The following is a 27423-nucleotide window of genomic DNA, read 5'->3' on the forward strand; positions in this document are numbered from 1 at the left end:
CGGATGGGGGAGTTGCATACCAAATTTACATGTTTCCATCTCTTCTTCTTCCAGTCCATTGGCCAACAAGAAATGTAGGGGAGTGAAAGGAGATTCAATGAGCACTGAATGTCTCTGCCACAGGACTTGCCACCCAAAATTTGTCTTGTTTTCCTCTAGTACTATATCAAGGTTTATCCAGGAATCATACAATGGGCTTTCCAAAAATTGTAAACAGTAAAGTGTAGGACTGGCTCACATAGCTCACAAGAGCCAACTGAGCATATCTCCTCACAATTCTACATTCTGTGATGCCATATTGGAAATGGGAAATCAGTTATAGTGGAAATATTTCACCACAGAAATTGGCAAATACTTAAAGTCAGGGTTTTTCCCCCACTGGAGAGCTAGTTGTTAAACATTTGCCTGACCACTAGTTGTATAGGATCCAAAATATACCTATAATCCAGGTTGTCCCTAAACCCATGCATTTTCCTTCATCATTATAGGCAGGACTTTAAAAACTCACCATCAATGGTCTTATCTTTCTATTCCATATTTCAAATAACAGGCTGAACTTATGAATTGAGGATGTTTATATGAACCTGAGTGACCTTTTATTAATAATAAAAAGATGACAATTTGAAATTTTCTGTATGTAATCAGAATGTGCATATTTTAATAGTTCACTTCAGTACAGTATTGGAAGCATTGCCATAGAGTAAGTATAGAATGTACTATTTTCAGGCAGCACTGACAAGGATTTCATCCTTCCAGCAATTATTACATCTAATAACACTACCTTAGCTACTGATTTATTCTGAAAGCTCCAGTATCTTTTGGGCTTTAGAGTTTATAAGACTAAAATCCTCTCTTCTAAGCCTTGCTGAAAGAGTTAATTCAGCTTCCTGTTCCAGTTCACCAACTCTTCCTCTCCTGGCCTTCACAGTCCCCCAGCCCCTGCCATCAAGAGAAAGGCCATCAATAAGGTTCAAGCTTCTATTATGGGATATGAAGCAATAACATTTTAAATAGCACCTTGGAGGCCTGAAGGAGTTAATACATCTTTCGGCAGTGCCTACTTTACAGCTCAGGAGTATTTTAGACCCTGGAAACCTGCATCATTATTTATTAAAAGCATGAGAAGGGTCCAGTTGGAAGGAAAATCTCATTCACCAAGCAAGAAAGGATATGCTTACGAATGACATTTAAAATTAAGATGACCAGAGAGGCCAGCCCCATGGCCAAGTGGTTAAGTTTGGCGTGCTCTGCTTTGGCAGCCTGGGTTCCATTTCTGAGTGCGGACCGACACCACTCACTGGCAGCCATGCTGTGGCAGTGACCCACATACGAAATAGAGGAAGACTGACAACAGACATTAGCTCAGGGTGAATCTTCGTCAGGAAAGAAAAATAAAAAAAATAAAATAAAATGACCAGAAACTTTTTGCTATACACAACAAGGGAACTGAACTTGATCTGTGCCTAATTATATGATAAAATAAAATATAAGATAGCAATCAAGGAGACAAGTCGTGTTTAAAATGCTGCTTACTGAGCAGAACCCAGTGAGAACACCTATGAATAAATTTAATGTTCATTAATTCAGAGTAGGGAAAAAAAGAAAGAATTCTCATTGTACCCACCAACCAACCCATTTTCCATCACAATGTTGATAATTTTCTGGGAACTCTAATACCTTTTTGAGTTTTAGGGGTTATTCCATGTGTTAACAAAGGCCCTTTTGCTTACAAGTGTGACTGATTCTATTTTCTAAAGATGTCCACACTAGTAAACATTCTGGCCACATGTTCTTCAGACAATGTGATGGTGACATTCCTTCATTGATATGTAGGGTCCCGTTGAACCTGGCCCCCACAAATAGGATGAGGTGGAAATAACACTGCATGATTTCTGAGGCTAGGTCATAAAAGATGATATGGCTTCCACCTGGCCCTTTCTCCTTGGGACCTGTGCCTATGGAGCCTTGAGCCTCCCAGTGAAAACCCTTCTGCCTTGAAGCCACCATGATGAAGACACCACAGAGAAACAGAGAGACTTCCATGCCGCCCAACTCTTCCAGGCCCCTCTCCTTGAGTCTTCCAGCCCAAGTACTCGGCATACATAAGAATTCAGTTTTAGCCCCTGCTCTTCAAATTGCCACCCATGAAACCAAGTTGGAGCAGAAACAAGCTGACAGCAAGTCCTGCTCAGACTGCAGATTTGTAAACAAAATAAGTGTTGTTTTTAAACCACTAAATTTTGGGGTGATTTGTTACATAGCCATTGTAGCTGCAGCAGGACATAACAGAAGCCCTTCAGGTTAGCATTATCAAAATAGTGGAGAAGGTTACAGTATAAAGATTGGAGAGTATCTAACGGAGCGCCAGAAGAAGAGGCACAGCTAGGTCTCACGATGGGTTGAACAGGAACTAAATCAGAAAACCCGCAGCAGCCAATCGCTACTTTGCTCCAGTGTCATCCCTCTCATCTTCTGTCTTCTTCTTCAGTCTCTGTCTTCATGGCCCTCATTTCTGTCTTTCAGCACCTCTTCCTTCTCTCTGCAGTCACAGAGTTCGTGTGCTCCTGGTTTAAGAGATCAGACCACACTAACTAGCACCCTTTCATTCCAGTGATGAGTTCCTGGGAGAGAGGATCTAATCGGCTGGCCCTGAGTCAGATGTCTGCTTCTGGTCCAATCAGTTAACACGGGGAAGGGCCACACTGCACCAACATGGCTGCTACCCCCACACCCCAACTTCCTCAAGAATTCTTACAAGCCAGACTCAGCAGCTTCCAAACACGACAATACAGCTAGTATAATTCTTCAATGTTAGAAAGTATACTGGATGTTTTTATCTGTACATAAAACCCTACCGTAGATTCCCCTTTACAACAGTCCCCCCTTATCCATGGGGATTTGTTCCAAGACCCCTAGTGGGTGCCTAAAACCACGTATAGTACTGACCCTACATAAAATATGCTTTCTGCTATATATCCATACCTGTGATAAAGCTCAATTTATAAATTCGGTACAGTAAGAGATTAACAATAACTAATAATAAAATAGGACAATTATCATAACAGACTGTAACAAAAGTTACTGGAGATTTTGGCAACCTCATCATACAATTTTTTTTTCCCATTTAATATTTGCAGATCATGGTTGATCATGCATATCTGAAACCCTGGAAGGCAAAATCTTGGATAAGGGAGGACTGCAGTAATTTGCTGGTCATTTGGTTTACAAATCTGCTTAGATAGGTGCATACCAACCTCCTCCCCTTTCCCATTTCACTCTCACGATTATCTGAAGGGGTGCTTCTGGATCTCCACAACAACAAAGGAAGTGGATCTGGAGTGATGTGAGCTCAAGGAGACTGAACTCAATGATTAATCTTTTTTATTTCTTTTTTTTGAGGAAGAGTAGCCCTAAGCTAACATCAGCTGTCAGTCCTCCTCTTTTTGCTGCGGAAGACTGGCCCTGAGCTAACATCCGTGCCCATCTTCCTCTACTTTTATATGTGGGATGCCTACCACAGCATGGCTTGCCAAGCGATGCCATGTCTGCACCTGGAATCTGAACCGGTGAACCCCAGTCTGCCAAAGCGGAATGTGCGCACTTAACCACTGTGCCACGGGGCCGGCCCTAAAGTCTATCTTCTAATGTGGAATTGACCTCTTATTTTACTACTTCTTAACTGCTTTTAGGGCCTCTGAGCAACTGGGCCAACTAGAGATCACAGAGGCCCTCAAGGAAACTGAGGATTCTTGATGAACTTTCATAATTTTTCCCCTATTAAAAATTTCCCTTTGCTAACTAATCTGTGGTGTTAGAAGTCAGGATAAGGGGTTAATATCCTAAATATATAAAGAATGCATACATCTCAACAACAACAAAAACAAACAACCCAATTACAAAATGAGCAGAGGATCTGAACAGACTCTTTTCCAAAGAAGATGTACAGATGGCCAACAGGCATATGAAAAGACGCTCAACATCATTAGCTATCAGGAAAATGCAAATCAAAACTACAATGAGATATCACCTCACTCCCATCAGAATGACTATAATTAACAAGACAGGAAACAACAAGTGTTGGAGAGGATGTGGAGAGAAGGGAACCTTCATACACTGCTGGTGGGAGTGCAAACTGGGGCAGCCACTATCGAAAACAGTATGGAGATTCCTCAAAAAATTAAGAACAGACCTGCCCTACAATCTACCTATTCCACTGCTGGGTATTTATCCAAAGACCATGAGAACACAAACGCATAAAGATACATGCACCCCTATGTTCATTGCGGCATTATTCACAACAGCCAAGACTTGGAAGTCAGGACAGAGGTCACCCCTGGGGAAGGGAGAGACTGGACAGGGTCTCTTGGGCGCTGGTAATGTTTTGTTTCTTGTTCTGAGAGGGTGGATACATTAGTTTCCAGTTTATGAAAGTTCATGAAGCTGTACACATAGGAAATGTACATTTTTCTGCATGCACGTTACCTTCAAAATGTTTAAAAATACTTCACTAATTATAAGACATTGGTCAAACTAGCCTTACTATATCGCTGATCAATCTGTAGAAATGCATATAATTACATATATGATTTAATGATGCAAATAATATTCTTTGTAATAAAATATATAAAATATAATATATAAATATATAAAACATATTATATATATGTTTGTTAGGGTACAAACTCCATTGTAATTTTTCCTCAGGATGCTACATAGATAAACCTCTCACAGAAAATTAGGGTCCTCGATCTGAGAGGCAGGGAGTGTCAATGGCTTGAGAGACTGTGTAGGTTCCAATCTGCCCCATGCTAGCTTTATGACCTTGGGGAAGTCATTCAGCCTCAGTGTCCTTATCTATAAAACGGAAATATTAAAAATAACCTATCTTCGGGTACAAATAGGTGGTGAACAGAGGATTCTTAGGGTTGTGAAAATACTCTGTATGTTACCATAATGACAGACATATGTCTTGAGACATTTGTCCAAATCCATAGATTGAACACCACCAAGAGTGAACCCTAAGGTGAACTATGGACTTTGGGTGGTAATGAGGTATCCATGAGGTGCATCAATTGTAGCAAATGTACCACTCTATTGGGGGATGTTGCTAATGGGGGAGGCTATGAGTGTGTAGGGGTTTGAGGGCATATGGGAAATCTGTGTACCTTCCTCTCAATTTTGCTGTCAACCTAAAACTGCTCTAAAAAGAATCAAGTCCTTGGGGCTGGCCCTGTGGCTGAGTGGTTAAGTTCACGTGCTTTGCTTCGATGGCTGAGGGTTTTGCCGGTTCAAATCCTGGGTGTGGACATGATACCACTCATCAAGCCATGCTGAGGCAGCGTCCCACATGCCACAACTAGAAGAACCTACAACCGAAAATACACAACTATGTACCGGGGGACTTTGAGAGAAAAAGGAAAAATTAAAAAAATCTTAAAAAAAAAAAAAAAGAATCAAGTCCTTTTAACAAAAAAAACCTAGCTCATAGGAATGTTTTGAGAATTAAAAGAAATAATGCATAGAAAGTGCTTAGGACAGTGCCTGGCCCATAGTAAACACTTAATTAGCGTTAGACTATCTCAAAATAAAAGGAAAAAGCATCTCTATTTGTACCTTTTCCTATTCCCCCCGCTCTAACTCAACAGAGCCCACTGCAATTCAGCAAACATTGGTTGCACACTCTCTATGCCAGGTCCAGGCAGAGCAGACACTTAAAGCATATTTCTGGCTGTTCAGAGGCCCCCACTGCAGAGACCTAATGTCCTGGGAGGACGTCTATGCTGGCAGCACTCCCTGAAAGGTTCTGTGGTTCTTTTCTTCCCTGGTTCACGGCGGGTGCTGTTCGAAGTTGTGCACATTTCCACCCGAGCCAGTGCGAACACAGGCAAGCGCTCTGGCGGGGTTCCCTAAGGGACCCGCGAAGGAGGAAGGTGAAGCGGATGGCTTTGCTGCCGTGTTTATTTTTTGCTGCGGTGGTTGTGTTTTGTTTCACCACAGCACCAGTTGACTTTACCGAAATAGAATCACCTCCTGTAGTCTTTTCTAACACCAGTATTATTTTAAGGAAACCTAAGGAGGTGGGACAAAAGAAAATGGCTATTAATCAGGACTTCAGTCCCGAGCAGCGTTCTCCATGAGGCGCCTTTAGAACCGTCCAAGTTGAACAGAGGTTTGGAGGTCATGTGTAGCCAAGGTGATGTGCAGTGGACAGGATCAGAATGATCAGTTACCTCCTTCAGAATCCACGGTCTCCGTGTCTCCAGGAACTCCTGCGCCATCAGATGAGCTGAGAATCCATGGAAATGGAATTGGGGGAAAATGGAAGGGAAATATTACTGCTAATGAGGCAAGCCTAACACTCTAACAAAAAGCAAAAATAAAAACATAACAAAACACTTAAATCCCTAAAGCTGTTTTGTTTCAATTTTTCCCCCCTTCTCTTTCCCAATAAGCAGCTTCCTGAGGCCACCCTGATATATATTCCTCTTTCCTTTCAGATACAGAATTGGGTACTTTGCAGGAGTTTGGTTTCTCTCCTGCCCTCAGCCAGGCAGCACAGAGCCAGTGAAGGGAGGAAGAAGGCCAGGGGGAAAGGAGAGCCGTAACTCAGCAGCGAGCTGAGGAGTCACCGGCGGCCTTCCAGCGCAGGCAGACCCGCCAGGCAGTCTCAGTGTGCAGGGGTGAGGAATCTTACCCACTTGGTTATTTCCAGGCAGGCTCGTTCAGTGGTTAGGGCATGGGCTCCTGGTCAAAATGCTTGGGTTTAAATCCTGGTTCACTCACTTACCTTGTAGTTTCACCCCTCTGGGCCCTCAATTCTCCCATCTGTAAAATGGGGAAAATAATACAGCCACCTCCTGGAGTTGCAGTGAGATTAAATCAGTTCATAGCTGTAAAACACTTAAAACAGGGCCTCGCACATATTAACCACCCAATAATGTTAGCTTTTATTATTATTATTATCACCTTGGCATATCACCAAATCATAATTACAATGCAACATCATTATATTATATTGTCCTCCAGCTCCATACCACGAAACCACCGTACAGGCAAAAATTAGCCAGTCATTTTGCTATTTTAGTTACTAAACACTTATCAGATCCAAGATGAAACACACTCGGCTTACTAAAGTCAGTAAAGACTAAAGTGAGCTTCCAGGAATCTATTTTGCCAGTAATCCTACTTCTAGGAATACTTTCTATGGGAATTTTCAGATATGCAAGAACAAGGTGCAAAGAAGCTCATGGCAGCATCATTTAGATGGTGAAAAACTGCACACAGCTGCGGAACAACCTAAGAATGATTGAGCTGGTTAGGGCACTGCAATACTACAAGTATTATGCAGCCACTAAGACGGGTGCTTATGAAGCCTTTTTATTGACTAGGAAACACTCATGAAAGAAACCTAAGTAGAAAAGCAGGCTTCAAACTGTGTGTTCCACAGGATCACGTTTGTAACTACATACACACATTTGTAGAGAAAACAAAACTCCAGGAAAATGCACCAAGACATTAACAGTGGAGTTCTTGAGGATAGAAGGATGTTATGCATGGTTTTTGTTTACATTTCTTCATATTTTTCGGTGTTGCAAATTATTTTTATATTTGGGGAAAACATTAAGTCATAAAACCAAAACATTTAATGAAGAATCTTTCAGAAGACACATAGAGGACTAACATAACAGGAACTAAATCTATGTTTCCTAAACTAGATTTTTTAGCCCGAATCAATGCCACATAACAGAAACAGGTGCTGCCACTCTTCAATTTATCTTCACTTTGGAAAGAAAAACTATGAGAAATCCCTCCGTTAGAAAAAAAGAGGGAGCAATACGGTGGGGGCAGTTGGGGAGGACAGCAAGGGCCTCTGAGGTATTAGCCTGCAATTTGGCATTGACTAATCACAGGCATTTGTTTTCACAACATTGGGGAGAAACATCCTTGGCCCACAGCAAAATGGAAGAGAGCCATCTATCAGCCCTTTTGGAAAAAGTTAAAAAAAAAGAATTCTGTGGTTAAAAAAAAAAGACGAAAAAGAGTACAAATGCAAACAGGACATCAGACAAGCGCAAGTAGTCAAGCAATGGAATTCCCGAATTCCCATGCCTCCGCACGCAGAACCATGCTAATAAACCTCCCGCTCTGAGTCCTACGCCCAAGGAAAGATTACTAAAAAGAGTCTAAATCTGAAAGGCTTTGGGAAACCTCAGGGAATGCCAGTTTAAACTGCAGGCCACCTAATACCATCAGGCCCCAGCTGAGGGACTGCCCTCCACCTGGGGACCTTCCCCTCTCGGCGAGGCGCTCCGGAGAGGGAGCCTTGCGGGAGCTCCGCCTTGGCCTGAAAGGTAAGATTAATAAAATTAGGATTATTTATGACGCTGGAGTGATTTAATAATATTTTTCAAGAACCTGAATGATTTATGCAGAGGAACTGCTGTTTCAGTAACTAAACCCTTTTGGATGGACTCCAAGATAAACCAGACTTGTCTGGCTTCCGCCCTGGGCCCCTCCACCTCTTCCAGTTTCTCTTGGCACAGAATCTCTTCTACTTTCCTGGAGGGCAATGGTCAAGGAGATGACCTTCCTGGCTGCTTTATCTACCCTTGTCCCCACCTCAGAATCTCTCTCAGCTTCACTCTTTGCTCCTTCAAATCTCAAAGGAAGAATCGAGACGGGACGGAAGTAACATTTATTGACCGTCTTCCACACGCCAGGAGCTGGCAGATGCATTACCTCACTTAATTTCCACAAACACCTTGTGAGGTGGCACAGTTATCCCTATTTTGCTTGTCAGGGGATAGAGGAAATTTATTCTTTTAGCAGCTGGTAGGCGAATTCCTCTTGGGGACAGAACCACTGGTGGGAAAACGTGTGGCTCAGCCTCTCTGGGCTGTAAAGAGGGATATGGGGAAGTGTGTGGAGAAAGCGAGGGAGTCCTGGGCCCCTCACGCGGGAAGAAGAGAGGCAGAGGCAACAGGAGAGAGGAGGTTTGGAGGGCACAGTATGCCCCCACTCTCAAAACTGTAACTCTTCAATTCTCCAATAAACTGAGTAAACTCGTGAAATGCTTGCTGAAAGAGAATTTTCTGAATGGGTTTGTCGGCGTAGAGTAAAACAGAAGCCCCATATGTTTCACGTGAGATGGCGACAGGTGGTACCATAAGGAAACGTTTCCTAAATCAAAGAGTAGGAAGTCCCCAGTTGACATATAAGTTACATAAGGGAAGGGAGGGTGACACTGAGGCTCAGAGAAGTTAATCAACTTTACTAAGATCACACAGCAGTGATGCATACAGGGATCACTAGCAGAGACAGAACTGAACCCCAGTCTGTCTGTCTCCAGGGTCTATTGTTTGTTTATTCGATTCCACATGCTACACTTAGTGAAATGGCTTTCTCCTCTCTACAGCCAACTCTTCTGCTGGTGTATTCCATCCAATCGTAGTCATAGTGGTGAATATTTATTGAGTGCCTACTCTCAGCCAGGCATTGTTGCATGCATTAGCTGATTCAGTCCTTACAACACCACGATTTATCTCAGAGTATAGGTATTCAGATTTTAAAATACGGGAACGGTGGCTGAGAGAAGTGAAGAGGCTAGCTCGAGGTCCCACTGCTCTAAGCGGTGAGACCACCATTTGAACCAGACTGTGAGGTTCTCTTACCTCATCCCTTTCCACCTCCTTGAGAAATGATTCCTTTAATTAACCCTGTCTCTCTCGGCGCACCTTGGGCTGTGCCCTGAGATGCGACCTGGTGGGGTTTGTAGAGGTCCTGCGACACTGATCACAGAAGATGCTCTGATGGGCTCAGGGCAAAGGCACGGCCACAGCTCAGGCTCGTAGTGTAACTCGGGGGTTGGCAAACTTCCTCTAACGGGCTAGACAGCAAGTATTTTCACCTTTATGGGCCGCACTGTCTCTGATGCTAACTACTTAACTGCTGCTGTCTATTTCTGAACACAAATTCCAATTTCATATAATGTTTACATGTCACAAATTATTCCTCTTATGATTTTCTTTTTTTGAGGAAGATTGGCCCTGAGCTAACACCCGTGCCCATCTTCCTCGACTTTGTATGTGGGACACCTGCCACAGCATGGCTTGACAAGCAGTGCGTAGGTCCGCGCCAGGATCCAAACCGGCCAGCCAGGGGTGGCCGAAACGGAGTGTGCGAACTCAACCGCTATGCCATGGGGCCGGCGCCCCTCTTTTGATTTTTCCCCCCCCAACCATTTAAAAAGGTGAAAGCCATTCTTAATGTGAGAGGCACAGAAAAATGGGAGGCAGGCTGGATTTGGCCCAGCGGTCACAGTTGGCTGACCCCTGGTTTTACTCAAGTCTCCCTCCTCCAGGCTGCCCAGCCTCGGGCTGGGCTTTGATCCCTCCTTCCTCTCCCTTTTAAAGCCACACAGGTTGAGTTCCCTGAGCCTCTGCTCACCGCTCTCTCATGAGGAGCTCTCCTCCAATCCTACAGCTTCTCCTGTGGAACCACAAGAAAGAAGTTACCTGCTGTCCCCAGAGGAGGTGGCCACAAAATAAGATGGAACTGCCATCATTTCGATGACCCTGGTGAAGCTAAGCCCCAGGGACAGGTTAAAGGAGTGTCACCCTAAGGCTACAACAAGGGGCGAGAATAATACGCTTCAAATGGACTGAACATCCTAGAAGGAAATCTCTACGAGGGGTCAAGAAGTCATTGCAAGAATCTGAGTCCAAGGAAGGAATCTTGGAGCCCAAAATGCAAATAAATGCCTTTCTCAGGAGGTCAAGGCCAGAGGACAAGGGATGGCAGGACAGGAACGCGACTCAGCCCAGGGCCAGGGAACGGCTTAGGTCTAGACCCAGAGAGAAGACCAAAATGCATTAAGGAACAACTGAAATAATAAAAACTGCTAATACTTATTAATCATCTGCTATGTTCCTGGCTTTATATTGCTGAGTTCTTCATGTATATTATCTTATTTAACCCTTTTAACAGTCTGGTAAAATACATATTTAAATAATCTCCTTGTATTTATTGAGAAAAAACAAAAACAAATATTCATTGTGTATCTTCTCCGTAGCAGACGCTGTGCCAGATGCTGAAGAGAGGCGAGCAAGCTTGACCAGACCCTGTCCCCACTCTCATGGAGACCGTAGTCTGGGACAGGAGTTGGCAAGGCTTTTCCGTAAAGGGACAGACAGGGAATATTTTAGGTTTTGTGAGCCATAAAGTCTCTGCTGCAACTACTCAACTCTGCCACTGTAGTACCAAAGTGGACACTGATAGTGTGGAAATAAGTGGGCATGGCTGTGTTCCCATAAAACTTTATTTACAAAAACAGACTGCAGGCCAAAGTTGGCTATAGTTTGCTGACCCCTGATCCAGTAGAAGAGACAAACATTAAGCAAATAATTACACAAATAACAACTATGAAGTGCTTTCAACTAAAAGTTCCTGATACTAAAAAAGCCTATAAAAGGAGGGATTTTACCCATTCAGAGATCAGAGATTTCCTAGAGGGAGTGGGCCTTAGATCTAAATGTAGTAATTACTGAAGAAGAGGACTTCCAGATGGAGGAATCAGCACATACAAAGGCCCTGTAGTAGAAAGGAGCATGATAGACACAAGATTGAAAGGTTTACATAATTGGAGCAGGAAGAGTGAGGATCAGTGGATATAAGATGAGGTTGAAAGGCAGGTAGGGATGACAACATGTAAGATCTTGTGGATCTTGTCAGGAATTAGGTCTCTATTTAAATATAGAAACTATGGTACAAGAAGTTAAATAACATACTCAAGTCTGTATAGATAGCAAAAGATGGAGCTAGAAGCCTAGTCTGTTTACTTCTAGACCCAACTTATTCTCTTTGTTCCCTTTGGTTTTGTATTTGCCCAGTGTCTTTACAAATTTCCCTTTATGAAATTCCAAAATCTCTCAACTAAATTAAAAGGAAAGAGAATTTTGTCTACACCTAGGCTAGAAGGTCTGGAAGGCCCTGACATCAGCTGGAAACCAGAGGAAATCGGGTAGAGAAGTCCCAGTTACAGAGAAGGAAGTACAAGGATTGGAGATAGCTGTGTTCTCTGTTCTCTTTTCATCTCTGATGTGCCATTATATGGAGCCTTAGTAAATCATTCTTTCTACTCTATGTCAATAATAGTCTTCAGAATATCCTCAAACTCCTTAAACCTGCTCTGGCGTTCCTTCTTGATCAAGCCCCTGCCTACCCCTGCAGCTCTGTCATCGCCACCTCACTTGCCACTCTTCCCTTTGGGAAAGTTGGATGACTTGCTCTTCCAGGACATCTCCACAGCCCCTCTTTAATTCCACACAGGTCCCTCTGCTGGAAGAGGCCAAGCCTGGCCCTGCCCCTTTGTCTGGATACCTTCCCTTCTTTAGGAGTCAACTCTGCCGGAAGCCTTCCTGGCCTCTTCGCCACCAAGCCTGAACACTGTGTTCCTCTTCTGTGCTCACAGTTCCCTGTGTTAACGGCTAACATCCTAAACTACTGTTTGCAGTCTGCCTCCCACAGGACTTTGAGCTTGTCAGCTCGGTGACAGCAAAGACCTTATCTGATAGGCTCTGCGCATTTTCGATGGAGAGGCTAACTCCTCTAACTCCCCTTTTAATAGGGAGGTTAACTTGTTTAACTTGTGAATCCACTTGTTTCTGCCTCTTAATTCTCCTATTTCTCCTTTAGAGCTCCTAGCCCTGGGCCTCATATCAGCAGTTCTCAAAGTGTGGTCCCCGATCCAGCAGGATCAGCATCACCTGAGAACTTGCTGGAAATGCAAATTCCCAAGCCTTCCTCCACCTCTGTAATCAGAAACTCAGCGGGGGGGGGGGGGGGGGGGGGGGGGGGGGGGGGGGGGGTGGTCCAGCAATCTGAGTTTTCAATAAGCCCGCAGGTGATGCTGATACGCACTGAAGTCAGAGAACCACTGCCTCGGAGGAAGTTATTGCTCGTTAAATTGTTGACTCCATGAAGAGGGTACCCAGTTAGTTTCAATGGAAAAGAAAAAGAGTAATTGAAGAAATGACAACACTTTTATAGGCTGGATTTTTAGAAAAGGCACTTTCTCACGTGGTATTTCAAATATGCGACTGGTTGAGAGAAGGTTCTCCTTCGTATGCCTTTAAAACAAGACTGATTCTCCTCTGGCTGGCTCAGTCTGGCTTGGGTGTGGTCTTGCTGACGGTCCGGGGTCGAGGGGGTTTGGAGGCGATAACCTCAACAGGTGCTTTCAGTGCTCAGGTCTCTGCTTCTCGGATATTCTATATACTATGAAAGAAATGTAAGCTAGGGAGTGGGGCATTATTGCCAGGGGACTTTGGGCTCTCAACCCACAAGGAAGTATAGGCTTTTTTTCCCCAGTAAGGTGAGTCTTTGCCAGTCTATACTCATAAAAAGAGACCAGGACCTCTCTAGAAAGGTTACTGTTTGTTTTTAGGTCATAAAATGAATCCTTGCTTTGTTTTCAAAAGAACATGCTCTTCATGCAATCTATACAAACTGAATGACAAGCAGGTGAGGTCCAAGATTGGAAAGATAAAACTTCATTTGTTGATTTTTGGCCTAGAGCTGAAACAATGGGACAAAGGAGTGGCTTGTTGGGATAAGCTCTATAAAACACAATAATATTAGTCATGTAAACAGAAGAAAATAGGAGAGGCTTAATGAGATAAATTACACCCAGTCACCATAGTAGGGATTAAAATATTCTGATAAAGCAAACACTAAAAGCTCCTAAAGAAAGGATAAAGGGAAGAGTGATAACTTCAGATTTCGAGAACAATGGGTCCTTCTCTCCAGGGCGCTGTCTGACAAGAGGAGCTTTCAGAGGCTGCCTGAGCCGGCTGTGAGCGCCCATTAAGATCCCACTTTTCATCCAAAAAAGAAAAAAAAAATCACCCTCCACGCAAACCACAGGCAGACAAAGCCAACACATTCTTTTCTTCTTTTCTTCCCTATTCTTGTATCCCCTTCAGAATTGCAAAGCAATCCATTCGGCGATAGAGGTCTGCAGGGGAAGAAAGGCTTTCACAGATCTCCAACGCGCTATTTGCATTCTCTAGATTTGTTGGCCTGACTTCCAAAGCGTGAATGGCCGCTGTTCTCAAGCTCAGGGGAAAACAGCCAACTTATCCACGTTTAAGATACCTGCGTGAACAGCAACTTCTTCATAACCGTAAAAATAAGGACGTTTGAACAAGTAAAGTACGGCACGCGGATTTGGGCTATTTAAACTAACAGCACTGCCAGCTCTTGAGTCGACATTATATATTTAAATAATTGTCTTGATTAAGTATGCATCTATAACTATGAAGAAATGGAACTTTTTAAAAACTCAGATGGGTAAACTGTCACTGGCTCACACTTCCATAAACTCCGTGCCAATGGTGATGAGCACAAGGTTGCCAAAAGCCAGTGAGCATTTAAAAAACAATACAGTAATAATTTAAAAATAATAAAAATAACCAGGCTACCAGACTCAGTCAGCTCCAGGTTAAAAGCTGGCAATGCTACTGGCTAGAGAGGACGCCATCTGTGCTTTTCAGGAACATTCTTTCTAGGTGTCAAAACTGAGCCTAGGTGTTTTCAAAATAACTTTTGTGGTTTGTTTAGTTGTTTTTAAAAGTACTATGTATGTATTTTCCATTTGTTATGGAAAATATTAAAAATGCAGAGACTATTACCAAAAAAAATTAAAAGAGCCTGTGATCATAAGACCTACATAAAGCCACATTTTGGTTTATTTCCTTCCAGACTTTTTTCTGTGCATATATTAAGATGTGCAGACACACAAGAATACACAAGTATGATGCAACTCAACATCATAATATGATATACTAATATAATATACAATTGCATAAGCTACTTTTTTTCACTTGACAACTATAAACATTTTCTTGCTAATAAAAACTTTAAAGCAAAGGTGGTAAATTGGTAACCAAGAAATAGTTAGATTGGTTCACACAGTGTTCAACCACTTGGAGCTGAGGAACAGCTGTTCCTGTGAAATGGGGTCTGTGCTCTCCACTTCACTGCAGTCCCCACCACTCCCTACTGTCCTCCATCTGAGATTGTCAGTTGCTATTTATAATTTTACTTGCACTCTTTTCTGTTATTTTTTTAATACTAGAATTAACAGGAAAGTGAAATAATTCTTCTCTTCTCCACGTCTCCACTTTATATCCAGACTACTTCACTTGTTTTTATTACTGCTTGGTATCCAGGTTTAGGATCCTTTTACTAAAGCATGCTTTGTCAAGACTTCAGAAAATATAGCATTCTCTGACTTCCATATTGAATCAAATCACTACTGTTGGATATTTAAGTTGTTTCTAGTTTGCTGATATTACCAATAATACTGGAAGGAACATCTTTTTACACAAATGTGAAAGATAACGTTCCTAGAAGCAGAATTGCTTTCGAAGGGTAGGAATAGTTTTAAATTTTTGATGCATTCTTCCAAATGCCTTTCAGAAAAGTTGCACCAAATACATTTCCACTGACAGCGGATGACTTTGCTTAATTCACTGACTCTCTATGCCAGACAAAGCATTACTATACTTTTTCGTAAAAGTATTTGCCAATTTGAGGAGTTAAAAACGGCATAAATACTGTATGATCTCACTTATATGTGGAATCTAAACAAAAGGCCTTTCTTTTTTGTTTTGCTATGTATTTCATGTTCATTTTTCACATATAGTGACGTTTGCATTTCCTTTGGGAAGTGCCTATTCAGGTGTTTGCTCATTTTTCTACTAGAATAGTCATAGTTTTCTGAATGGATTATAAAAGTTTCATATACTAATGATATTACTGTACTTGATCACATACACTACAGGATTTCCCCACTTCTCACTTTACTTTTTTGGTGATGGTTTTGACACACTAAAGTATTAACGTTCGTGCAGTCAAACCCGGCAATACTCTGTTCTCTCTCTTTGCTTTTATGCTTACTAAGGTCTCTATCTTGTGATCAGATAAAGTTTTACCTGTTTTCTTCTGTTCTCTTATGGCCTCCCCTTTTACACACACGCTGCTGGCTCTCTCCCAACCCCTCCGCGGCCCTGCCCAGGGCACCTTAAACCCTGTCTCTCGCCTGTGTGGCACAGCATTCTCCGGAGTCGCCACTTACTCCTCTAGCTCTTCTCAGTTTCCCATAGTGGCCTCTTGCCTTTTCACTGTCCTTTACATAAACACTGCTTGGACTGATATGTGCTTAAAAAATGATTTTGGGAATATCTTAAAAATGCAGCTGTTTTGTTCCCTCGGGTGGGACCCAGAAATCAGCATTTTCACCAAGCATCTGAGAGAATTTTTCTGCAAAGTGATTCAAGGAAGGATTTGGCCCTGTAACCCATCTGTACCACGTCTCTATATGTATACAGATCTACACTCACGTCTGGGTAGTACCCGCTGAACATCTCCGGCTGAGGATCTCCCAGGTACCTCAAACTCAATCCAAAGCCGAATTCACTAGCTCTCCATTCAAAACTCTTCATCCTCTAAGCACCATTTTACTTCCTGACAACAAGCGGTCTCCCTGCCCGAGACGTGAATCAGCCATTTCTCCAAGACTCTCTGGCACCTTTTTGTGGATAATGGTATTTAGACACTAAGATCTGGACCCAGGTATACTTACAATTATCTTGTCTTACTGTGAACTGTTTCCTTGGGACACAGTTCCAGCAGTGGGATTACTGGATTAAAGGAGATGAAATATTTTATGGCTCTTGATTCAATATTGACAAAGGTACAACCAGTCCATTCGGGGGATCTGTTGGGGATACATACCTTTGCCTCTCCTCCCTGTCTAGTGTCAGACGCTAATATTAAAGTAGTAGCATTACCTAACATTGCCCTCCTCATATTAGTTCAGGGAGGGGCCAGCCCCGTGGCCAAGTGGTTAAGTACGTGGCTCCACTTCGGCGGCCCAGGATTTTGCTCGTTTGGATCCTGAGCGTGAACATAGCACTGCTCATCAGGTCATGCTGAGGAGGCATCCCACATGCCACAACTAGAAGGACCCACAACTAAAATATACAACTATGTACTGGGGGGATTTGGGGAGAAAAAGCAGGAAAAAAAAAAGAAGATTGGCAACAGTTGTTAGCTCAGGAGCCAATCTTTAAAAAAAAAAAAAAGAAGTTTAGAGAAGAGTTCTGACGTACAGCTCCCGTCACTGCTCTCTCTAGTCCTCCAGGGATTTTTGCTGTTGGAGAAAACAGACACACTCTGAACAAGAGCCAAATGGGGAAGGAAGAACTACCTGGGAAAGTCCACAACCAGCTCCCACTCCCATCCCCTCCCCAAATCAGTGCATCGCTGGGTCATTTGTAGAGGAAGATGGGGTCAAGGCCAGAACTCCTAAGCAAGGCTTCCCACTTCCATTTACCTCCTTAGTCTAAGCATCCTCAGAATGCACCAGGAAGCCTAGCCTAGCCCTTCAGGACGGCAGGAAGTGAAAAAGAGCAAGGTGGGATATGGTTTCTGAACTTTAACGAACAGGGACGACACCCATCAAAAACGTGGCCCAGATTGGCATATCGGGGGGACTGGAGGATGGAGAAGGAGGTAGCCAAGAAGAGGGCAGGAAGGGGGCAGAAGTGTGAAGGCAAAAAGGACTCTCCTAGAGCTAATCTGTCACGAGAGGGAGTTGAAATTCCCTCTCCCAGAAGTGCTACCAGGCACTTTCTCCCACCATGTCTATGCTCACTTCCCTGGGGAAAAGCCCACCACTGCCCGCCTGAACTAATCCACAAGAGCCTGAGAGGCCCTAGGAAAGAACGAGTCTTGCTACAAGCTGTTTCAATTTCCTTAGGGACTAGAAGGGAAGAAAAAGATGCCAGGGAAGAACCAGAACAGAGAGTATTCGTCCTGACAAACCTGTACCCGTCCAAAAACACGCCACCCCTGTGTTGCTGCTGTTGTCTGTAAGCTCGAGAGAGCTCTTCTTGAGGGCTCTTCTGATGCTTCTGGGTGACACGATCCAGCCATCTCCAAACTGGACTTCTCTTAGTCCAGCTCCTTCGTTTAACCCAGAGGTTAGGTAGGCCTTAGCTCAGAGGGGTAAGCAGTAATCCACCTGCGAGGCAGCAGGCCTCCTGGAAAAGAACGCTGACTGGCAGAGCCACTCACTAGCTGTGAGATTTGGGACAAGTCATTAACTCTTTGTGCCTCAGTTTTGCCATGTGTGAAATGGAGGTGTATTAGTTGGGGCTCCCCAGAGAAACAGAGCCAATAAGATATATATATATATGAGCAGACTTATTATAGCAATGATACACAGCTCACACGATTATGGAGGCCGAGACGTCCCATGATCTGCCGGCTGTATGCTGGAGAGCCAGGAAAGCCAGGAATTCAGTCTGAGTCCAAAGGCCTCAGAACCAGGGAAGCTGATGGTGTAACTTCTGAGGCCAAAGACTCGAGAACCAAGAGGGGGGAGGCCATGGTGAGAATCTCAGTCCCAGTGCAAAGGCCCCAGATCCAGGAGTGCTGTCAGAGAGCAGGAGAAGATGGATGTCCCAGCTCAAGCCAAAAGAGCCACCTGACCCTTCCTCTACCTTTCTGTTCTATTCAAGCCCTCGGCGGATTAGATGGTGTAGATGGTGCCCACCTGCCTTGGGGAGGGCAGTCTTCTCTAGTCAGTCTACTGATTCAACGCTAATTCCTTCCTGACCAATCCCCTCCCAACACACACACACACACACACACAAGACACACCTAGAAATAACATTTGACCAGCTATCTGGGCATCTCTTAGCCAGGTCAAGTTGACACATAACATGAACCATCAATGACAGTGATACTAGTACTGACTTCAAAGTCATTATGAGGAATAAATGAATCCATACACAAAGTACTTAGAACAGTGAACTCAAGAACAATGGTTAGAAAATAGTGATGATGATGATGATGACGACAACAACTACAAAGGTGTCAAAAGGCATCTTCCTTCAACCCGCCACGGTACCTGAAATTCCCCCTCTGACTGCTCCATAGTCTGAAAATGGTCCCAAAACTGCTTCAGGGGATATGTTTCAGGAGCTGGGCCAAAGTAATTTATTGCTAAAATTGAATAATGACAGCTTTCCCTGCCCCCATTCTCCAACAAGTGCAGATCAAATTCAGTTAATGGATACATTTCCTAAACTTAAATTTTCATCCCATAAGTTTTTATACCTTCAGTGCTAGTGAGTATTTGGAAGGAATTAATGGGTAGAAAACAAAGATAACTGGAAAAGCCCAGAAACAGTCGCCCAGGCCTAACTCAATATTCATGAAGCTGTATTCATGATACTTTGGACTGCATAGATATAAGAGCCATTTTCTGCTATTAGTCTTTACTTATATGAGAGAATGAAATATGTCAGTATTTGGTTCTGCCCTACCAAGAGCATAGCATTGAGGCTCACTGCTACCTGAATGAATCTGAGTCCCTCAGTGAAGTGCGGAGGCCTTCATGATGCCATCTCCAGGCACACGGCTCCACTAATTCTTACAGGGTTCGTTGAACATAACATGCGTTTGACAACAGCATGTACTATATTAGAGTTTTTTACTATTACTCATCATTTAAAGTATAAATTTTGATTTCCCAGTTATACCGTATGCTCTCTGAAAGTGGGAATAACTTTTATACAGTTCCTGATGTCCTCAATGCCTAGAAGAGAACTAGATTTTTGGTATGTCCAAATAATCAGATTAGTTAATAACTTGTTACCTGGAATAGATTATACTTCAAAACTTTTAACTTCTGCTAACCACCCCCAGAATGAGACATGGGGGCAGCTAAGTATTAATGAGTAAGGGATGAGAAAATGTCCACCTACTAAGGACCAACAACTCAGGCGAATGAACGCATTCTAGACAGAGAGTGACAGGTCTACAGCTGAAGCTTCATGAGGCAGGCATTAGCCCTAAGAGAGTTGTTGTTGAAAAAACCCGCTTCACCAAAGACAATCCACTCACTTTAAAAGGCTTGCTGGAGGGGCCGGCCCTGTGGCCCAGTGGTTAAATTCACACGCTCTGCTTAGGGAGCCCAGGGTTTCGCCGATTTGTGATCCTGGGCAGGGATCTAGCACTGCTCATCAGGCCATGCTGTGGCGGTGTCCCACATAGCAGAACTAGAAGGACCCACAACTAGAATATACAACTATGCACTGGGGGGCTTTCGGGAGAAGGAAAAAAACAACAAAAAATAAAGTAAAAGGCTTGCTGGAGGCCATCACTAGCAAATTGTGAACAATTTGTCCTTTTCTGGGTCCTATAGTCAATATTTGAAGAGGCTGTTTCCTGACTGATTCCCTTTTACATGTGGAAGAACTGTTGCTTTTGCTTTCTGTATAGACCAATGAGCTAAACTCAGTGAAACGAAATCCAGTTTGAGAGTCCTACTGGGTATCTTGTTGAGACTGTGGAATTATGCAGTATTCTATCAGAACATTTTTCAAGAAATGTCAATGATAGGGGTTCACAGAAGGAACATTGGCCCTGGAAATAAAAATTCCCAACATTAACGTCTTCCAAACACAACCAACACCTCCCACCCAACCTTTCCCCGAAATCATTCTGGCTTCTAGATGCAGCCCGCAAGGATGATGGAAATGAGAATACTTCATTCCTAGAAAAGAATCTCCTAATTCTAGCCCGGTGCATTGGGGATCTTCCAGTCCATGCTGGTTCTAATGGCTACTGTTGTATTATTATGCAAACATGCTTATTGGAGAGGAGTGGTATGTTTCCAAGGATTTGTTTGGATGATAGTTGACAGACTGCAAATTCTAGATATGCTTCCCTATTTGACCCTGAAGGAATTCTTATTGAGTGACATTTAAGAAGTAAGTACCACCTTCTCCTCCTTGTTCATTATTCCCTCCTCTTCTCCCCTACTCCAACCCTGGGAGCTCGGCACTGGTCACAGCATAAAGACAGGCTTTGTTCTATCTTCCCAAATAGAACTTTACTTAAATGGCTGCAGTCAGGGAGGGGAGTAACCTCAATGTAAAAGCTGGCAGAATTGGTTGACGTATACAGCAACACCAAGCATGTTTTACAAATCATGACTGGTTTTCTTTTCAAAGCCTGATCTGAGTAGCCAAGAGTGCTTACCTGGTGGTCTAATTTTTTCTTACTGGAAAAAGCCAGATCTAGAGAGAAAAATACCTTCTCTTTTGCTCTCCCTCAAAAATGAAGGTTTTGTATTTCAATTTTTTCTGTCCTTTTAAAGTAGGCCTGATTTCAAACACAAGATTTCAAATGAAGAAAGACACATAGAAGAGGTCCTAAAGAGTCTCTTGGTAGACAGAGAATTGTTGAATTTAAAGATAATTGAGTTTGACTTTTAGCACATAACAGCAACCCACAGTCATTAGGATTCTTAGTTAGCCAGGGTTCATCAATTCTCACTAAATCTTATTCACAGATTTGAGAGACCTCGGCCATCGCTAATAAAATAGATGACGTGAAAGGAAAGTCATCCGGAGGAAAGTGGAAGTTTCCCGTTCAAAACTAATCCTAGACCAGATCACATTCCTAAAAAGACTTCAGTTAATATCTAATTGACTTCCTAATTTCTATATGTGTTTCTCAAGGTCTTTCCAATGTGCAACTTCCTATTCATTGGGTGAGATGGCACGACATTCAAGAAGAGCATATTTGAGACCTAATTCCATTAACCTCTCACTGGTTAGCTACCTTTTTTCTTATTATATTATCTAAATGGGCAACTCAGGGCATTTAGCCACCAAAAATAACTGTTGTATGTTGTTATTTGTTTTCACAGCCCTCCCACCCCGAATTGCATTTTTACTTCCAAAAAGATGTGTGTGCCAATGTTGGCTTTTTCTTGAGTATGAAATAGAGTGGGGGGGGGGAGCATTCAAGGTCAGTGGCTCCTGCCTTTCCCTGAGATCCATTTATCCTGCTCCCGAGAAACCCAATGATGGACTTCTTGAGCCTCAGAGGACTGGGCGGTCACTGGACTAGAGGTCCACAGAAAACACTTTTGGAACCCGTGCTCCCATCTGATTTTCCATATGCACAGAAGCAGAGGTGGTCCTTCCCCAGCTCCTGGCAACCTAGGGTAGGGCCTTCATCAAGCCTCAGGCAACAAAGAGAAAGGGAATAAGGTTGTCAGAGTGAGCCACTGTGTTAAGTACTACACCATGTTATCTCGGCTCACCTCTTTCAGTCCAGCAACTACCTTGAGAGATCTGTGCTATTATCCTGATTTTATAGGTGAGGAAACTGAGGCCCCAGAAAGGGGGAGTTGGTTGCCCAAGGTGACAGGGTAAGAGGCAGATAGAAATTCTATCTCAGGACCCTTTGTCTCTGAGCCTGGTACTGTTTTTGCTATTCTACTCTAGGTTTGGGGGGGGTGGGGTGGGAGGGAGGCTGATGAGGGATGCCATGCCATGTGGGGGATGGGATGGGAATCCTGGGAGAGGAGGTGGAAACTTGAGGCAGAAAAGGGTCAGCAGAGAAGGGAGTGACAAAAGAATTATGCAGAAAATTCTCTGAAGAGCTTTGAATCCTACTGATTTGGAATTTAGACTGTAACTTCCTTTAAGGTGGGGGTCATGATTTACCATTGTAAAAAATGTAAAGGAAAGGACAATCTGTCTTAACGTTATCAAGTAGCGCTGTGTTACCATTTTTCATGAATATGGTTTTGGGGTTAATAATTTTCAATAAGCCAGAGGTATTAATAATCGAATTGAAAAATCCTATAACTATGTGGTTCCTTTTACTGTCAACTTGACTGGGCTAAGGAATGCTCAGATAGCTGGTAAAATATTATTTCTGGGTGTGTCTGCGGTTGTGTTTCCAGAGATTAGCATTTGAATCAGTAGACCGTAAAGATCTCCCTCACCAATGGGGGCAGGCACGGTCCAATCCACTGAGGCCCCCAAACAGAGCAAAAAGGAGGAGGAAGGGTTTATTCTCCTCTCTTCTTGAGCTAGGACGTCAAGCTCCTTGGTTCTCAGGCCTTTGGACTCAGCCTGAATTATACAACGGGCTTTCCTGCTTCTCCAGCTCACACGGGGACTCCGTGGCCTCCAGGACCTGGGGAGCCACTTCCTATAGGAAGTCTCTCTCTCTGTATCTCCTATGGGTTCAGTTTCTCTGGAGAACCCCGACCAATAAGAGCATAACTGAAAGCAGTGTTTTTCAGTCGTGCTACAACCTGTATATGTGACCTGTGTGTGAAAGAGAAAGAGAGAGAACTGGACTGAGATTTAAAAAATGTATTTCTTAGTATGGTTCACAGTCAAAGATATTTGAAAGCCATTGATTTTAAGAGGGCTTTGGAGGAAAAACAAATCCATTTACATTCAACAGGTCACGTGTTTCCAAACACGTTATCAGGACCCAGACTGCACGTCTACTGTCACCAGGACATCCAAACCATCAGAAATCACAACTGATTTTTTTAAATTTTTATCCTTTTAAACTTCCTCATTTGTGAAGTTGTAAAGAAGGACAGTTGCTTTGCTGTCCTAGTTGAAATTAAGACTCGCAGTCTCCCTCAGTCCTCTGCTTCAGCTGGCTGCTGCGCCCATCTTTATTTGCTGAACTGCACTTCTGGGTATGGACTGGGGGCCGCCAGAAAGCACATCATCGAAGGTGGCTGCATTTCTCTGTTGGCAGACACAATTCCAGAGCCCTGGGGCAGCTGTTAGCTGTTTGCAGGAATATAATTTCTTAAAGTATCAACATCACCTCAAAAGTACCAAGAGAAATCCTGCCAAGCTCGTGGGCAAAATACACATCAACGTTTTCCTATCAGTAGATCAATGAGGGCTGTGATGTCCTGAGAGCAGAGGGAGAAATGGCACTCTGAAGGGTAACTGAGTACTCAGCAGGGGCTAGTAGCGATGGGTGAGCTCTCTGGAGTGCCAGGGTTTACAACCCAGCTCTCCCACATGTGCCTTTGGGAAAGTACTGGGCCTCAGGTTTCTTGCCAGTAGAAGAGGGAAGATAGTAGTACTTGCCTAACAGAAATGATGCAAGAGTCAAATGAGGTAATACAAACAAGTAAAGCACTTAGAACAGTGTCTGATGCAGAGTAAGTGCTCAATAAACAATGATGCCCATAAATTCAGCAAGTGAAGAGAATCCACTGTAAAACCCACCGAGGGAAGTCCCTAAGACATTTTCCATGTCTAATGCTTTGTTTTTAAGGTGTACTTGCTTATAGGAACCAAGGCAGAACACTGCCAGATGGCCAAACCACAGAATCAGTCCAAACCAGAAAGGTCCAAGATGGCAATGGGGTGCCCTGCACAAAAAGGAAACATGTACAAAAGGTACGTGTGGAACAGGAAATGCATGCAAACGGTGTCGTGTGTAAGAAGGGAAGATGTGATGGGGGCCGGCCCCGTGGCTGAGTGGTTAAGTTTTCGTGCTCCACTTCGGCGGCCCAGGGTTTCGCTGGTTCAGATCCTGGGCGCAGACATGGCACTGCTCATCAGGCCACGCTGGGGTGGCATCCCACATGCCACAGCTAGAAGGACCCACAACGAAGAATATACAACTGTGTACTGGGGGGATTCGGGGAGAAAAAGCACGAAAACAAAAGAAGAAGATTGGCAACAGTTGTTAGCTCAGGTGCCAATCTTTAAAAAAAAAAAAGAATCAAAGGGTATAGTTATTAAAAAAAAAAAAAAGAAGGGAAGATGTGGGGCTGGCCCAGTGGCGCAGAGGTTAAGTTCGCATGTTCTGCTTCAGCAGCCCAGGGTTCGCCAGTTCGGATCCCAGGTGCAGACATGGCAACCCTTGGCAAGCCATGCTGTGGCAGGCATCCCACATATAAAGTAGAGGAAGATGGGCACGGATGTTAACTCAGGGCCAGTCTGCCTCAGCAAAAAGAGGAGGATTGGCAGCAGATGTTAGGTCAGGGCTAATCTTCCTCAAAAAAAAAAAAAAAAAACAAAAAGGGAAGATCTGAGCATGCCCCAAATGCCCCAGAATGATGACTCGAGACCCCTCCCCCTTCAGACCTTATAACCACTCTCTCACTTTCCCTTCTGGAGAAGGTGTTTTAGAACAAGCTCTGGCTCCTCCATTTGTTAATCAACAGCAAAATTTCTGCTCTGCTATTCTATTGGCTGGAGCAGCTCCGGGCAAAATGACACACCTGTGGGTCACCTGTCCCTTAGGGCTCAGGAAAAAAACCTGGTGCAAGACAAAAAAACGGAATCCTATTGACTAAAAACAAAACCCTCCCCTGGTAACATATACATAACATAAAATCTATTATCTTAACCATTTTTAAGTGCGCACGCAGTTCAGTGTCATTAAGTACAATCACATTGTTGTGGTGCCTTCACCACCATCCATCCACAGAACTCTTTCCATCAGGCAAAATGCAGCCTCTGTACCTATTAAGCAATAACCCCCCACCCCACCTCTCCCCAACCCCTGGTAACCTCAAGTCTTCTTTCAGTATGAATCTGCTTACTTCAGCGTCTTCACAGAGGGGAATCATACAGTACTTGTCTTTTTGTGTCTCGATTATTTCACTTAGCATCATGTCCTCCAGCTTAGTCCATGTTGTAGTATATGTCAGGATTTCCTCCCTTTTTAAGGCCATTGACTGTTTAACTTATCAATCTTTTTAAAAAATTTTCAGAAATTAAAGATGTAGATAGGGCCGGCCTGGTGGCGCAGCGGTTAAGTGCGCACGTTCTGCTTCAGTGGCCTGGGGTTCACTGGTTTGGATCCCGGGTGCGGACACGGCACCACTTGGCAAGCCATGTTGTGGGAGGCGTCCCACATATAAAGTAGAGGAAGATGGACACGGATGTTAGCTCAGGGCCAGTCTTCCTCAGCAAAAAGAGGAGGATTGACAGCAGATGTTAGGTCAGGGCTAATCTTCCTCAAAAAAAAAAAAAAAAAAAAGATGTAGATAGATAACACCCCTCCTCTCCAGCAAAGGCAAATAACTTCTTGAAACACTCCGTGGAGTTACCTGAAGATACCCATCTCCACAGAAATGCTAATTGGAAAACGAATTTTCTTAAGAAAGGTATTATTCCTTGAGGCAGGCTGTTTACATTAATCAACATTTCTCTAATACTCGTTAGTGTTTTGTAACACTTTTTCAAGTGCCAAGTGTAGCTCGCCAATTCTTCTGAAGTGTGGAGGCTGCGAATGGGGGAAACCAGACCGGTGACTGTCCCCTTGGGGCTTTTTCTGTCCTGGTGAAGCAGTTATTTTTTAAATCATTTTCATTTTGCACAATCACTGCTTATGTGGATGGTGGCTACAAATACTGGAGGGACTGATAGTCACTGTGTGTGAAAAGTCCTAGTTTCCTGCTATTTTCATATTTGCCTCCCTTTAAGGCACTCTAGATTTTCACTGGAAGTTGTGGATTTAATCTGTTCACACACAAACTAGAATCTGCTTACCAGTGTCATGGAAATTTCTCCTTTCAATAAACATAATAGTGATAGGAAAAACAAAATCATGCTAAACGTCTACGATTTAAGAAAAAACCGATGGATGGGGCATTCCAATTGTCAACCTTCAGCTTATGCCTTGTCACTTTTCACGACTTTTCTGGAAAACTATTTACTTATTCGCACATCATAAATATGTGCCTGTGATTCTAGATGAACGGCAAAGATTTAGTGCTACTTTCAAGATTAATATTTAAAGCTTAGTACACAGACCAATAATCCGTTTCAGCTTTATATTTCAAAATATCAAGGAAATTTCAAAATCAAACTAACAATTTATAAATTTCACTGCTAGGCACAAGTGATGAAAAGGCCAGCAGAACAACTATTTATAATGGGAATTAAGAAATTAAAATTGATTTGCTACTACCTTAATCTATAAAGTTTTCTTCATTATTACTAGATATGTATAGCAGATTTTCTGGTGATTCTGAGTTTGATGGCCCACAAAAACGACACATTAAAGGATTGTGAATGTAATGTCCTAAATTATTTAAAGATTTCCATTTTATACTAATTGATAATTAAGGGACATTTGAGACTGAGAATAAACAAACAAAAATAAAATAGCATAAATAATAAAAGAACTAAAAGACCCAGAGCAAAACCTCTGGGTAATATTTGGGTTATTAGTACAACAGCTTTTCCACGGTCAGGAAAAAAAATAAGATCACCGCTTTTTCGCGGTTTTAAAACTACAAACATCATAAGCCAATCTGTGAACTATGAAGGGAATTTCCATTTAACATCTGAAGAAAAAGATGTAGAAATGAACCTAAAATTGTTGTCCCAGATTTATCATGGAAAATTTCAAACATCCAGAAAAGTTGTAAGTAAACTTTATAATAAAATGCATAGCTGCAAACTCTACCCCTAAATTCTATAACTGTAGACTTTTTTGCCAAATTTGCTTTCTCTTTCTCCACACACGCTCTTTATTCTCAGCTGC

The 27423-nt window shown here is 43.1% G+C and overlaps 1 long non-coding RNA gene across 1 annotated transcript in view; it reads right to left on the reverse strand.

The window, feature by feature from the left end:
• The window catches only part of LOC102148520 (uncharacterized), a 64340-nt gene extending 51524 nt beyond the window's left edge, over nt 1-12816 (reverse strand). The window contains exon 1 of the long non-coding RNA XR_011431374.1: nt 6231-12816. This is a non-coding gene — a long non-coding RNA (uncharacterized lncRNA). The remainder of the gene's footprint in view (nt 1-6230) is intronic.
• Nucleotides 12817-27423: the final 14607 nt, after the last annotated feature.

Source organism: Equus caballus, chromosome 23 (genome assembly GCF_041296265.1).
Source record: "Equus caballus isolate H_3958 breed thoroughbred chromosome 23, TB-T2T, whole genome shotgun sequence".
NCBI lineage: Eukaryota > Metazoa > Chordata > Mammalia > Perissodactyla > Equidae > Equus > Equus caballus.